This window comes from Argentina anserina, chromosome 7 (assembly GCF_933775445.1).
Source record: "Argentina anserina chromosome 7, drPotAnse1.1, whole genome shotgun sequence".
NCBI classification, from domain to species: Eukaryota; Viridiplantae; Streptophyta; class Magnoliopsida; order Rosales; family Rosaceae; genus Argentina; species Argentina anserina.
In genome coordinates this window covers 4517584-4531952 of record NC_065878.1, presented here as the reverse complement: position 1 = coordinate 4531952, position 14369 = coordinate 4517584, and the positions used below count along the sequence as shown (strand labels likewise).

At 40.0% G+C, this 14369-nt stretch overlaps 1 non-coding gene across 1 annotated transcript; it reads left to right on the top strand.

The window, feature by feature from the left end:
* The first annotated feature begins 7691 nt into the window (after positions 1 to 7691).
* Positions 7692 to 7798, top strand: LOC126804280 (small nucleolar RNA R71). The gene has a single exon (XR_007673234.1). It is a non-coding gene; the product is annotated as a small nucleolar RNA R71 (small nucleolar RNA).
* Positions 7799 to 14369: the final 6571 nt, after the last annotated feature.

The window sequence follows — 14369 nt, the reverse complement described above, 5'->3', positions numbered from 1 at the left end:
ATTCCACGGTTGACAAGAAACTTGGTTTCTATGGGTCAGTTGGATGATGAAGGATGTCGTACTACCTTTGAGAAAGACACGTGGAAAGTAAGTAAATGAGCTATGGTATTAGCTCGTGGACTCAATGATGAATGCTCGATTACTCGACATCAATATTTAACCCTGAACACATCATAGTAGTATAAAGCAAGAGGGTATCGTTCACAAACCGGGGATCCAGCCAGGGCTTAGGATCACAATACTTACACGAATTCATAAAGGGTTTTAAAGTTTGATATAGATTTTGGTTTGAATCATAAAAACAGTAAAGAAAACCTAAACTAATATATACATGTGATCAACCAACCAACACACAAACAATCACCAAAACAACTCACATAGAGGGAATCGAACTAAGTTCTACAACTTCTTATTGAATCATGCCGAGACATACATTGAGCAACCATGGATGGATCATGCATTTAGGGTTCTAAGCAGTAACCTAAACACATAGACACTTAACACATTCAATCACAACCAAGCAGCAATAATCGAAATTCTAACATGTTCATCTTAATCATGTAATCCCAAAGCCATGCACATTGAATTCATCAAGTATGTCACTTACTTAACCAACAACCATGCAAATCGAAAATCACATAAACAAGAATAAACATGTTCTTAGCATAAGTCTTTAATCCAACAACCTAAATATCATGCTACAAGCATAGTCATAACACATAGGCATCGAAATTGTTCAAAAGCTAGGTTCGGCAGAAACCAAAACCCGAAAATCATAAAACCAAAACATAATTTTCGAATCCTCTATATAAATTGAATCAAGTAGCTATTTCATAGACAAAATTGATACAAGACTACTCTAAACAAATCGCAACTTCATCCATGACCAAGAACAAAACCAAACCCGAAATTAAACAAGAGTGAATCATGGTTACACTTTATAAATCAAGCAATCCACAAGTGTAGCCGAGACTTCTATGGATGAAACCTCCTTCACAAGCGTGTTTGAAGGCTATTGATAGGTGGGGAATGATGGAATCGGTTTTAGGATTTCTTGGAATGGTGAAGGATGAATTCGGCAGAGCTTATGGCTGTGTTTTTGTGTAGGGTTGATGATGTTGCTGAATGGAGAGGCCGGCCTCTATATATAGAAGTTTAAGAAGCCTTCTTGCGTGCCAAAAGGAAATAGAATCCAATTGGGAAACTGAAATCCTCTTTGTTATGGATTTGATTTATGTACTCCATATCCAACTTGATGTAGGAAACCAAGTCCAATAGGGAGATCTCTAAAGGCAGCTCGGCAATCTCTTGGTCCAACTAGGAGTAGCTAGGCCGGCCTCCTCTTCTCCTTCTTCAACTCGAATATGATTTCCTTGTTCAACTAGGAATGCAACTCGGCAACTCTCCTTTCTTTCCAAATATGATTTGTCTTTCCTGAAAAGAAATCGTCGATTAAGGAATAGGAAAGAGTGAAAATAGGAAAGTAGAGTCCTAGTCGAGTAAGGAATCCTAGCTCAATCAGGAGTTCTAACACTTAGCACAATTTCATCATCAAATCATCTAAGTTCGAAATAGCTCTACCTAGAACATACATATATCAAATATGAACCTAAAACAACTAAATAAGAAGTAACAAAGCATAAGAATAGGGCATATATACATTAAGAACGTCACACTTTGTGCTCCTATCAACAACCCCACAGTTAGACTTTGCTAGTCCCTTAGCAAACACTAAAAACGAAAATCAAAACAGAAAACGAAAATCAAAACAACTATAACTAACGACACAACATTCTAATGCCTTCAACATTTTGTCTCAGAGATCTTCAAACTCATAGCATCAAGAATAACACTCAATCGAAATAGATAGGATGAATTCAATGGTTAATAAACATGAAATTTCGTTTAACAAGTAAGACATGGTAGAAACAAAGGTGAAATTAAGCTCGACATGTTCAAAACAAGTTCAAATTCAACTCACCAAGGATATGCACTCCAAATCTTTTCTCTCAAGAACATGGCATATGCTTAAAAGCTTTTCACACACAAGAGCTATAGTGAAATCGAAAACCTCATGAAAGATACCAATCATATGCACAAATGAACCCAAACCATAAGCTTACTTATGAAACAAACTCCACAAATCAAGAGCTACTCATTTTAAGAATCATGCGGATCTTTAGAAAAGGGATAGGCTTAGGCTCGGCATGGATATATTTTTCAAGGTAAAGGGAATCACAAAGGTCATCCTTAAGACTTAGCAGAGCAAAACATCCACCTTATGTCGCCATACTCCATAAAACAAGGGCCAAATATCATCATGTTGGACCCATTCATCACTTTAAACATTGTGAAAACGAACAAAAGCTAAAGTATAACATTATTGAGCCTTCAACAAATACATCAAAACTCCAAATTCACATAAACAAGTATGTATGCCGAGATCTTCATCATACTTTTCATTCTTCTTTTCTTGCCGTGTATCATGAATCTTTTCTTTTCTTTTCTTTTCTTTTCTCACGGCTTCAATACACATTTTTTTCTCTTTTTCATACTCTTTTCATTGCATAACATACATACAATAGCATAACCCCACACTTGAATCAAATCATCACTCCATATCAACTCCAAGAATCGGCTCTGCCAAGCCTCAAAGACAAGGTAGAGATATAACTATACTAAGTAAGGATATAACATGTTGGTCATGAAAGAAAAGGCTTAACGTAGGCTCAAAGGGGTTAATACTAAGGTGTCCCACGCAGGGCTCAAATAGGGATATACGGCTTTTTGGCTTAAGTGGTGGAAATCCTAAAAAGATCCAACAATCCTTTTCAAAATCAGAGTATATTATGACATAAAGCTTTGAAAGTTTCACAAAGTAAGTTCTAGCATTCTCTAGTTCATTGCAATTCTATGGCATATGAATTGATCAAAATAGATGTAATGAGATTATAAAGCCAAGAAACGATAGAATAAAAACTCTCCAAAGAAAGGCACAAGTATATATGGCTCGAATCTCACATAGGTTACATGAATTCAAACAAGTAAGGAACATGCTCATTCTGTACCTAAGTTTCAAAATCCTCATCTACTACATGTTCGTAAAAAATCTACACATCGATTAACCATCAAATAACAATGAAGTTCATTCCAATATCATGATCATCTATCAACCATAAATTCAAAGATCAATTCATCCTAGACAGTCAAAGGCATACCTAGGACTCAAAACAAAAACAAAACAACTAAACAACTTAAAAATCGAAAAACAGAACCATAAAAGACACTAAAATTCGAAAATCATGCCTAGGGGAGTCTTGTATGCCGTCCTATAGGCCCAAAGAGCATCATCCAATCGTTGAGACCAATCCTTGCGTGATGGTCCAACAGACTTCTCCAAAATTTTCTTGATCTCACGATTAGATAGCTCTACTTGTCCACTTGTTTGAGGGTGATAAGGCGTAGCAACCTTATGCTTAATTCCATACTTCTTCAACAACGCCTCAATGGTCCGGTTGCAAAAGTGAGATCCTCCATCACTAATGATAACTCTCGGCATACCAAACCTAGAGAAAATGTTAGAACGAAGGAAATCTGCAACAACTCGAGAGTCATTAGTCCGGGTGGCCTTTGCTTCCACCCATTTTGAAACATAGTCAACACAAACGAGTATGTATAAGAAACCATTTGAGCTAGGAAAAGGTCCCATGAAATCAATACCCCAACAATCAAAAATTTCGACATAGATAATTGGTGTCATAGGCATTTGATCTCTAGATCCTAAGTTTCCCATGCGTTGGCACCTATCACAAGTCATGCAAAAATGATATGCATCTTTGAAAATCGTAGGCCAAAAGAAACCACATTCTAACACCTTAAGAGCAGTCCTACGTGAACCAAAATGTCCTCCACAAGATTCAGAATGGCAAAACGTAAGTATAGAATGATGTTCATGTTCAGGGACACACCTCCTAATGATTTGATCAACACAATGTTTCCACAAGTATGGTTCATCCCAAACATAATACTTAGCTAATGCCTTGAGTCTATTCTTTTGTGCATGCGATAATGTATCAGGAAATTGCTTAGAAACAAGATAATTAACAATATCTGCATACCATGGCTCACTTACCTCAACTCGAAAGAGTTGCTCGTCCGGAAAGCTCTCTTGGATGGCCAAGGGCTCGGCATCTCTCACCAAACGACTCAAATGATCCGCCACAACATTGTCACTTCCCTTCTTGTCCTTGATCTCGAGATCAAACTCTTGGAGTAGAAGAATCCATCGAATCAATCTCGGTTTGGCATCCTTTTTTGTCATTAAATACTTCAAAGCTGCATGGTCAGTGTAAACAATAACTTTAGATTGAAGTAAGTAAGAACGAAACTTATCTAGAGCAAAGATCACGGCAAGAAGTTCTTTTTCAGTGGTGGTGTAGTTTTGTTGAGCATCATTGAGTGTTCGTGAGGCATAGTAGATGGCGTAGGGCTGCTTGTCCTTCCTCTGCCCTAGCACGGCTCCAACTGCATAGTCGGAGGCATCACACATTAACTCGAATGGTAAGGACCAATCCGGCGGTGCCATGATCGGTGCTGAAGTTAGGAGCTTCTTCAAAGTCTCGAATGCATGCTTGCAATCATCATCAAAGTGAAAGGGAACGTCCTTTTGAAGCAATGAACTCATTGGTCTCGCAATCTTGGAAAAATCCTTGATAAACCTACGATAGAAACCTGCATGTCCAAGAAACGATCGAACATCCCTCACACTTGTGGGGAGGGGTAAGTGACGCACAAGATCTATTTTAGACTTATCAACCTCAATTCCTCTAGATGAAACAATATGACCTAAGACAATGCCTTGCGTGACCATAAAGTGACATTTTTCCCAATTCAAAACCAAGTTAGTTTCTTCACAACGTTTAAGCACTAGTTCAACATTTTCAAGGCAAGTTTCGAAATCTTCACCATAGACAGAAAAATCATCCATGAAAACTTCAATTTTAGAACCAATATACTCAGAGAAAATGTGATACATACAACGTTGAAACGTACCTGGGGCGTTGCATAAACCAAAAGGCATGCGACGATAAGCAAACGTACCAAAAGGGCATGTGAACGTAGTCTTCTCTTGATCTTCTTCCGCAACACTTATTTGGTTGTATCCACTATATCCATCAAGGAAGCAATAGAAAGAGTGACCAGCTAACCTCTCAAGCATTTGATCAATGAATGGCAATGGCATGTGATCCTTCCTTGTTGTCGCATTGAGCTTCCTATAGTCAATACAAACTCTATGACCGGTCACCGTCCTTTGAGGTACCAACTCGTTGTCCTTGTTCTTCACCACCGTGATGCCTGACTTCTTTGGCACAACTTGAATAGGAGAGATCCACCTACTATCCGAGATGGGGTAGATCACGCCACAATCGTGCAACTTGGTGATTTCATCCTTTACAACTTGCATCATTGGTGGGTGAAGGCGTCTCTGACCTTCCTTGGTTGGTTTGGCACCATCTTCTAGCAATATTCGATGCACACACATGGTAGGACTGATCCCTTTGATGTCGGCTAAGGTCCATCCTATTGCCGTCTTGTGTCTCTTCAACACTTCAATCAATCTCTCTTCTTGCTCCTCATTTAGTGCAGATGAAATGATCACGGGCAATGTATCCTCTTCTCCTAGAAACGCATACTTCAAGTGGTCCGGAAGAACCTTAAGATCAAGCTTCGGAGCTTGCACCACAGAAGGAAGATTCTTGTTAGTAGTTAAGAGAATTGGACTAGGAGAGACAAAACTTACCTCACTTGCAACCTCAAGGGAGGTGACGGTTTCATGAATGAAAGATGGCACGGCATCCTTAGCTCCTAGCACCGAAATGTTCGAGCTATCACTTGTGAATCCGGCCCCTTGGGCAATAGTGAGTGCCAACTCGTCATTTGTCAAGGTATCTAGATAGTTATCTGCAAGGGAATCAAGTATATCAACTGAAAAACAATCACTTAACTCCGAAAGAGGATACCTCATAGCTTCAAAGATGTTGAAGCTAATCACTTCACCATCGAACTCAAAGGTGAGTGATCCACTAAACACATCTATTTTTGTTCTTGCGGTCCTCATGAAGGGGCGGCCTAACAAGATAGGAACCTCCTTGTCATCTGCCTCTGTTGGCTCCATGTCTATGACATAGAAGTCGGCAGGAAAGATCAAGCTCGAAACCTACACAAGAACATCTTCAACATAGCCCAAAGGGACTTTGTTGGAACAATCAGCCAATCGAATCACAACATTATCACGTTTCAAATCACCTAGACCTAGGTTCTCATAGATATAGTGCGGCATTACATTAATAGATGCACCTAAGTCTAACATTATCTTTTCAAATGTCATGTTTCCGATTGTACAAGGGATAGAAAAACTCCCTGGATCCTTAAGCTTTGGTGGTAGCTTCCTTTGGAGCACGGCAGAAACCGTCTCACTCATTGTGACAACCTCCTTCTCTCGAGTCATCCTCTTGTTGGTGCACAATTCTTTCAAAAACTTAGCATACTTAGGGTTTTGTTGTATGCATTCAATAAGAGGCATGTTCACTTCCACCTTCTTGAAAATGTCGAGCATGGCTTGATCAGAGGCATCCTTCTTTTGCTTTGCAAATCTACTAAGGAAGGGAACACGAGGAAGATCATTAGTTGAAACCAAACCACTAGAGTTAGGATCCTTACCTTTGTCATGCACGGCATGATCTTCTTTTGGTAGAGGCACGGCATTATTGGCTTTAGAGGAGGCAGGGTCCTTCTCTAAGTCTTTGACATTGTAACTCTCGGCCTCTTTACCTTTAGAAGGCACGGCCTTCTTGTGTTGTTGCAATGAAGCATCCAAAGTCCTCCCACTTCGTGTCACCATGGCCTTTACATTTGGATTAGGCTCAGTTTGGCTCGGCAACTTCCCTCCTTCATGGATCTTGCCCATGAAATCGATCACTTGTCCCATCTGCTTCTTAAGCTCGGTTATGTCCTTAGAATGAGCTTGTTGACCTGTAACTAAAGCTTGAGTAGCAGAGTTTAGATTTTGTTGCCCTTGAGCAAGAGACTTCAAAAGTTCATCATAATTAGGTGAAGATGCATTATTCGAACCATGAACATTAGAGTTAAAGGGAGCAGAACCTTGAGGTACCTGAGGCCTCACAAACAAACCTGAAGGACGAGGTCCTTGACCTTGAGCATTGGATGGTTGAGCATTGTTGCTCCAACGAAAATTTGGATGATCTCTAAGTCCAGGGTTGTATGTGTTCGAGTATGGATCATACCTAGGCCTTTGTTGCCCCATAAAGTTCAACTCTTCTTCAGTCATTGCACCATTTGGACAATTGTCAGTAGTGTGATCCTTGAAAGAACAAATGCCGCATGCTTGAGGGTTGATGCTCGAACCATTGAATGCCTTGACTAGCACGTCAAGCTTCCTTTCTAAAGTCGCCATCTGATTCCTTGCATCAACATCATACACCCCACGGCTCTTGCTTCCTCTCTTCTCCTTGGAACTAAATTGGCGATTGTTGTCAGCCAAGTCATCGATCAAGGTGTAAGCTTCTTGACCGGTTTTGTTCATGAATGTGCAGCCACATGCCGAGTCCACCATGCTCTTATTGGTGGTGTCGAGTCCTTCATAGAAGAATTGCACCAAGTCATCCAACGAAATACCATGGTGAGGGCACTTCCTTTGTAGTTCCTGAAATTCTTCCCAAGCCTCATAGAGTGAATCACCATCTTTTTGAGTGAAGTTCTGAATCTCCCTCCTAAGTCTTTTCGTGAGTTGAGCAGGGAAGAATTGCTTCAAGAACCTCCTAGTCATTTCGTCCCATGTAGTGATGATTCTTGCAGGCAAAGAATACAACCAACGTTTAGCATCATCCTTAAGGGTAAATGGGAACAAAAGCAACCTCAAGCCTTCTTGAGAAAGATGATGAATCGATTGGAGCTTGCAAATGTCCAAGAACTCCCTAAGGTGAACATTAGGGTCTTCCATTGAAGAACCAGAGTACTTAGGCAGCTGCCCAAGCAATTGAACAGGAATGGAGAAGTTAGCTTCATCAGGTGGAGTGAAAGCAATGCATGAAGGTGATTCCGGGGTAGTAGGGATGAATGCATTCTTGAGTGCCATTGGAGCACCAACAGGGATTATGTCACGGCCCGCAATTGTGTCTAAGTCTGAATTGAAGACGAATGGAAAGGACAGATTTTCCTCTTCTTCTGATCTAGGTGAAGAGTTTAAGATTGAATTGCTTGGAGATGTTTCGAAATTCAAAGGTCTACTTATGAAAGAGTTGTTCAAATCTCTAAGTGCTTGAATTCGATCCTTGAGCTCTTGTGTCTTCTTAGAAAATTCGGACATGCATAGTACCTGTTTATATGAGAGGTAACGAGTTAGCCATGAAGAATACATAATGGATACATAAAATTCGTGCCTTCCCTTAGTCATACACACGCACACTTATGGGGGAAGGGCACGGCAACTATGTCATTTTATAAAGAGTTAGTTCTTTACGTTTTCACAAGTTCATACAAATCACAAGTTCTTTTTGCTATTTCAATGATTGAACGATCGATTGATTCTAAGTTGTAAATCAAGGTGGACGTGCGGCCTAAGTATGGATGCCTAGACACAAGATCAAGTCTTTGTTTCAGAAGGCCTTTAGCTCAATCAGAGATAGTGAACATGGTAGGACTCATTTGTTGAACTACGGAGAGCGAACTCCCTATCGACTCCATCACCGAGATGTATGTCAGTCAGTAGTTCTCTGAGATCCAATTTTGGTCCCATGCACCAGAGTAATAAAAGAGCGTGCCCCTTACTCAGCTGGACTTAACCTCATGTGTTAGACAAATCTCCAAGTGTTAATAAAAGCCGCCCTCGACCTCATGCAAACTCGAGAGCTAGCATGAAGGGTTAAGGCTAATATTAACAAAAGGGACTTTACCTATTCCGTTCGATTTACAACCTACAACAATCATTCACTCAAGCACCAAAACAACAACCTAAGATACATTACTATATGTTACACGAAATAAGAATAAGAATAAGAATATACAAATGTACAATATTCACAATGAATTCGTAGTAAAAGTTAGGGATCCATCTCTAATGGATCCCCGGCAACGGCGCCATTTGATGAATGCTCGATTACTCGACATCAATATTTAACCCTGAACACATCATAGTAGTATAAAGCAAGAGGGTATCGTTCACAAACCGGGGATCCAGCCAGGGCTTAGGATCACAATACTTACACGAATTCATAAAGGGTTTTAAAGTTTGATATAGATTTGGTTTGAATCATAAAAACAGTAAATAAAACCTAAACTAATATATACATGTGATCAACCAACCAACACACAAACAATCACCAAAACAACTCACATAGAGGGAATCGAACTAAGTTCTACAACTTCTTATTGAATCATGCCGAGACATACATTGAGCAACCATGGATGGATCATGCATTTAGGGTTCTAAGCAGTAACCTAAACACATAGACACTTAACACATTCAATCACAACCAAGCAGCCATAATCGAAATTCTAACATGTTCATCTTAATCATGTAATCCCAAAGCCATGCACATTGAATTCATCAAGTATGTCACTTACTTAACCAACAACCATGCAAATCGAAAATCACATAAACAAGAATAAACATGTTCTTAGCATAAGTCTTTAATCCAACAACCTAAATATCATGCTACAAGCATAGTCATAACACATAGGCATCGAAATTGTTCAAAAGCTAGGTTCGGCAGAAACCAAAACCCGAAAATCATAAAACCAAAACATAATTTTCGAATCCTCTATATAAATTGAATCAAGTAGCTATTTCATAGACAAAATTGATACAAGACTACTCTAAACAAATCGCAACTTCATCCATGACCAAGAACAAAACCAAACCCGAAATTAAACAAGAGTGAATCATGGTTACACTTTATAAATCAAGCAATCCACAAGTGTAGCCGAGACTTCTATGGATGAAACCTCCTTCACAAGCGTGTTTGAAGGCTATTGATAGGTGGGGAATGATGGAATCGGTTTTAGGATTTATTGGAATGGTGAAGGATGAATTCGGCAGAGCTTATGGCTGTGTTTTTGTGTAGGGTTGATGATGTTGCTGAATGGAGAGGCCGGCCTCTATATATAGAAGTTTAAGAAGCCTTCTTGCGTGCCAAAAGGAAATAGAATCCAATTGGGAAACTGAAATCCTCTTTGTTATGGATTTGATTTATGTACTCCATATCCAACTTGATGTAGGAAACCAAGTCCAATAGGGAGATCTCTAAAGGCAGCTCGGCAATCTCTTGGTCCAACTAGGAGTAGCTAGGCCGGCCTCCTCTTCTCCTTCTTCAACTCGAATATGATTTCCTTGTTCAACTAGGAATGCAACTCGGCAACTCTCCTTTCTTTCCAAATATGATTTGTCTTTCCTGAAAAGAAATCGTCGATTAAGGAATAGGAAAGAGTGAAAATAGGAAAGTAGAGTCCTAGTCGAGTAAGGAATCCTAGCTCAATCAGGAGTTCTAACACTTAGCACAATTTCATCATCAAATCATCTAAGTTCGAAATAGCTCTACCTAGAACATACATATATCAAATATGAACCTAAAACAACTAAATAAGAAGTAACAAAGCATAAGAATAGGGCATATATACATTAAGAACGTCACACTTTGTGCTCCTATCACTCAAGACAGGGTCACTCTACACGACCTTGGGTATTATCTTTGTTGTTGAAAACAATGTAGGCGGTACGATCGTTGAGAAGAAGGATGATGCATACTTATGGCATCGTAGACTTGGGCACATCAGCGAGAAATGAATGGGTGTACTTCATGCACAAGGTAAACTACATGGTGTGAACTCAGTGAAAATTGGGCTTTGTGAAGATTGTATATTTGGGAAGCAAAAAACTGTCAGTTTCTCAAAAGGTGGCAAGGCACCAAAAGATAAAAAACTGGAGTTGGTTCATACTGATGTGTGGGGTCTTGCACCTGAGCTTTCTATGGCTGGCTCAAGGTACTACATGACTTATATTGTTGATTCCACAAGGAAAGTATGGGTTTACTTTATGAAACATAAATGGGAGGTGCTTAGTCAAGAAGTTGAAGACAATCGTAGAGACTGAGACATGTTTTAAGATCAAATGTCTAAGGTCAGATAATGGAGGTGAATATTGTAGTAATCATTTTAAAAGAGTATTGTGCAGAGAACGGGATCAGGATGGAAAGAACAATTCCTGGAACTCCACAGCATAATGGAGTGGCTGAACGCATGAATAGGACTTTGAATGAGCGCGCAAGGAGTATGAGGATACACGCAGGATTGCCAGACATGTTATGGGCTGATGCGGTTAATACTGCTGCTTACTTAATTAACCGTGGACCGTCAGCGTCATTGAATAATCTTCTACCTGAGGAAAAATGGAGTGGAAGAGATATAGGCCTATCACATTTAAGAGTGTTTGGTTGTGTGGCATATGTTCACATTGAGTCCGGTGCAAGAAGCAAGTTAGATCCTAAGTCTCGAAAGTGCATATTCATCGGCTATGGCGGGGATGAGCTTGGCTTTAGGTTTTGGGATATGCAAAGCAAGAAAGTTATCAAGAGTCGAAATGTCATCTTTAATGAAAAGGTGATGTATAAGAATAGACAAGCAGCAAAGCCTGAAAGTCCTGTAAGAAAAGATCGGCAGTTTGCAAGATTGAAAGAATTGTCTGATAAAGATGTGTCTAAGGTTAATCATGGGCATGAACAACAAGAAGTAGCTCCTGAGGTAGCACAACTTGATAATGGAGTTCCTAATGATGAGCCAATGACACCTCCTTTTGTGCCAAGAGTATCTTCGACAAGTAACAAAGGAATACCGCCAGACATATACTCGCTTTGTCCTAACTATTTGCTATTAACTAACTGTGGTGAACCCGTGACTTATGATGAGGCGATACAACATGAAGATTCAACTAAGTGGGAGAGTGCTATGCAAGATGAGTAGGACTCTCTCATGTCCAACAATACATGGGAGTTAGCTGAATTGACAGCGGGAAAGAAAGCATTACAAAATAAGTGGATTTACAAGATTAAACAAGAAGTTGATGGGAGAAAACGTTACAAGGCCAGGCTGGTTGTGAAAGGTTTTCAGCAAAAGGAGGGTGTTGATTTTGATGAGATCTTTTCTCCGGTTGTTAAGCATACAACAATTCGGGTGGTGCTTAGACTAGTGGAAGCTGAAGGATTATATTTGGAGCAGCTAGACGTCAAGACTGCTTTTCTTCATGGAGATTTTGAAGGAGATAATTTACATGCAGCAACCAAAAGATTTTATAGCACCTGGTAAGGAGGACTTGGTATGCAAACTGCAAAAGAGCTTGTATGGCTTAAAACAAGCCCCAAGGCAGTGGTACAAGAAGTTTGATGCGTTCATGTGTAGAAGTGGCTACACAAGATGTCAATCGGATCACTATTGTTACTTTAAGAGGTTTGACAAGTCTTATATCATTCTCTTATTGTATGTGGATGATATGTTGATAGCTGGGGCAGACTTCGACGAGATTGAGAAGTTGAAGAAAGAGATGTCAAATCAGTTCGCAATGAAGGATTTGGGTGAGGCGAAGAAAATCTTAGGTATAAAGATTATTCGTGATAAAGTGGGTGGTACTCTGAAGCCTTCACAAGCGGAGTATGTTGAGAAGGTACTTAAGCGATTCAATATGGATGAATCAAAGGCTGTCGGTACACCGTTAGCGGCACACTTTAAGTTGTCATTGGAACAATCAACCAAGAGTGAAAAGGAAAAAGAATATATGAAGAACATACTTTATGCGTCGGCAGTTAGATGCTTAATGTATGCTATGGTGTGTACTAGACCCGATATTGTGCATGTAGTTGGAGTTGTGAGTAGGTACACAAGTAATCCAAGTAAGCAACATTGGGAGGCTGTGAAGTGGATCATGAGGTATCTTCAAGGTACTACTAATATGTCTCTTTGTTTCAAGAGAGGTAGTGCTGAATTACAAGGGTATATGGATGCAGACTTGGCAGGAGATAATGATACTAGTCGGAGTACAACTGGTTATGTGTATAATGTAGGTGGTACTGCTGTATCTTGGATCTCACATTTGCAAGGGCAAGTGACTTTGCCGACGACGGAGTCAGAGTATGTAGCAGTCTCAGAGGCTGGTAAGGAGATGGTGTAACTAAAAGGTCTCTTGGAGAAATTGGGTAAAAAGAAGGAGATTTGTGCTTTGCATAGTGATAGTCAAAGTGCAATTCACTTGGCAAAAAAACCTTGTTTTTCATTCAAAGACTAAACACCATGAAGTATCACTACATAAGAGAGCTCGTGGAGAATGAAGTGATGCAATTGTTGAAGACTCAAGGAAGTGAAAATCTTGCGGACATGTTGACTAAGTCTGTGCCAATAGGTAAACTGAACCTATGCTTGGCTTCAGTTGGTCTCCAAACTTGAAGAGGGAGATGTTGGATGCGGTGGGTTTCGAGTTGCTATGATTGAAGAGTGTTGAAGATTGTTGTTACTGGTGCAATCGGCTCCAAGTGGAAGATTGTTAGGTTTGTGGATCCGATTCCACTTAGGATAAGGATTTATTAGATCTTAATCAAAGAATGAACACTTTGGTGGTTTCCTACTTGGTAATAGTTTCTATGTCTATTGGGAATAAGTTTTCAATGACTTATAGGTTTCAAGTTTAGACATCTATAAATATGGACATAGGTAGCAGTAGTTAGATATCAAGGTAAAACACAGAGAGCAAGTGAGGTCTTGAGAGTTGGTGAGAACGTCTTGTGAGAGATCTTGTATTCTTGTTTGTCTTGTTCTTCTATAGTGAAACCCAGCAGTCCGAGGACGTAGACAAGTTCTTTGTCGAACCTCGTAAACTTTGCACTTCTCGAATTCCTAACATAGCCAACCCAAAGACACATCAGAAGCCAGTCACACATTTTCAATGTCAGATTTTATTTGAAATGCACGTTACAAAAAGGACGATATACACACTCACCAAAACATTGTATCGCAATTCTCTTGGTGAAGCAATCAATGTCATGGGCCTCGAGTATTGAAAGATAACGGTTTGCTTCAATGGTTCTAACCTGGAATTGAAGTAAACTGATACAATGCTCCTGAAGCAAAGCACAATCCGAAAAGCCCAACGACCCACCCGGCCCAGAAGTGCGCGAGTAAATAAGCAGAAGCCGACTCCAAGAAGCCAATAAGCCATGCCTCCACTCTCTTCTTCTTCTGCTCCTCCTCCTCCTCAAACAACCAGAACCAGAAGCCATGAATGAATCTCCTCCTCCCCACCACCACCACCA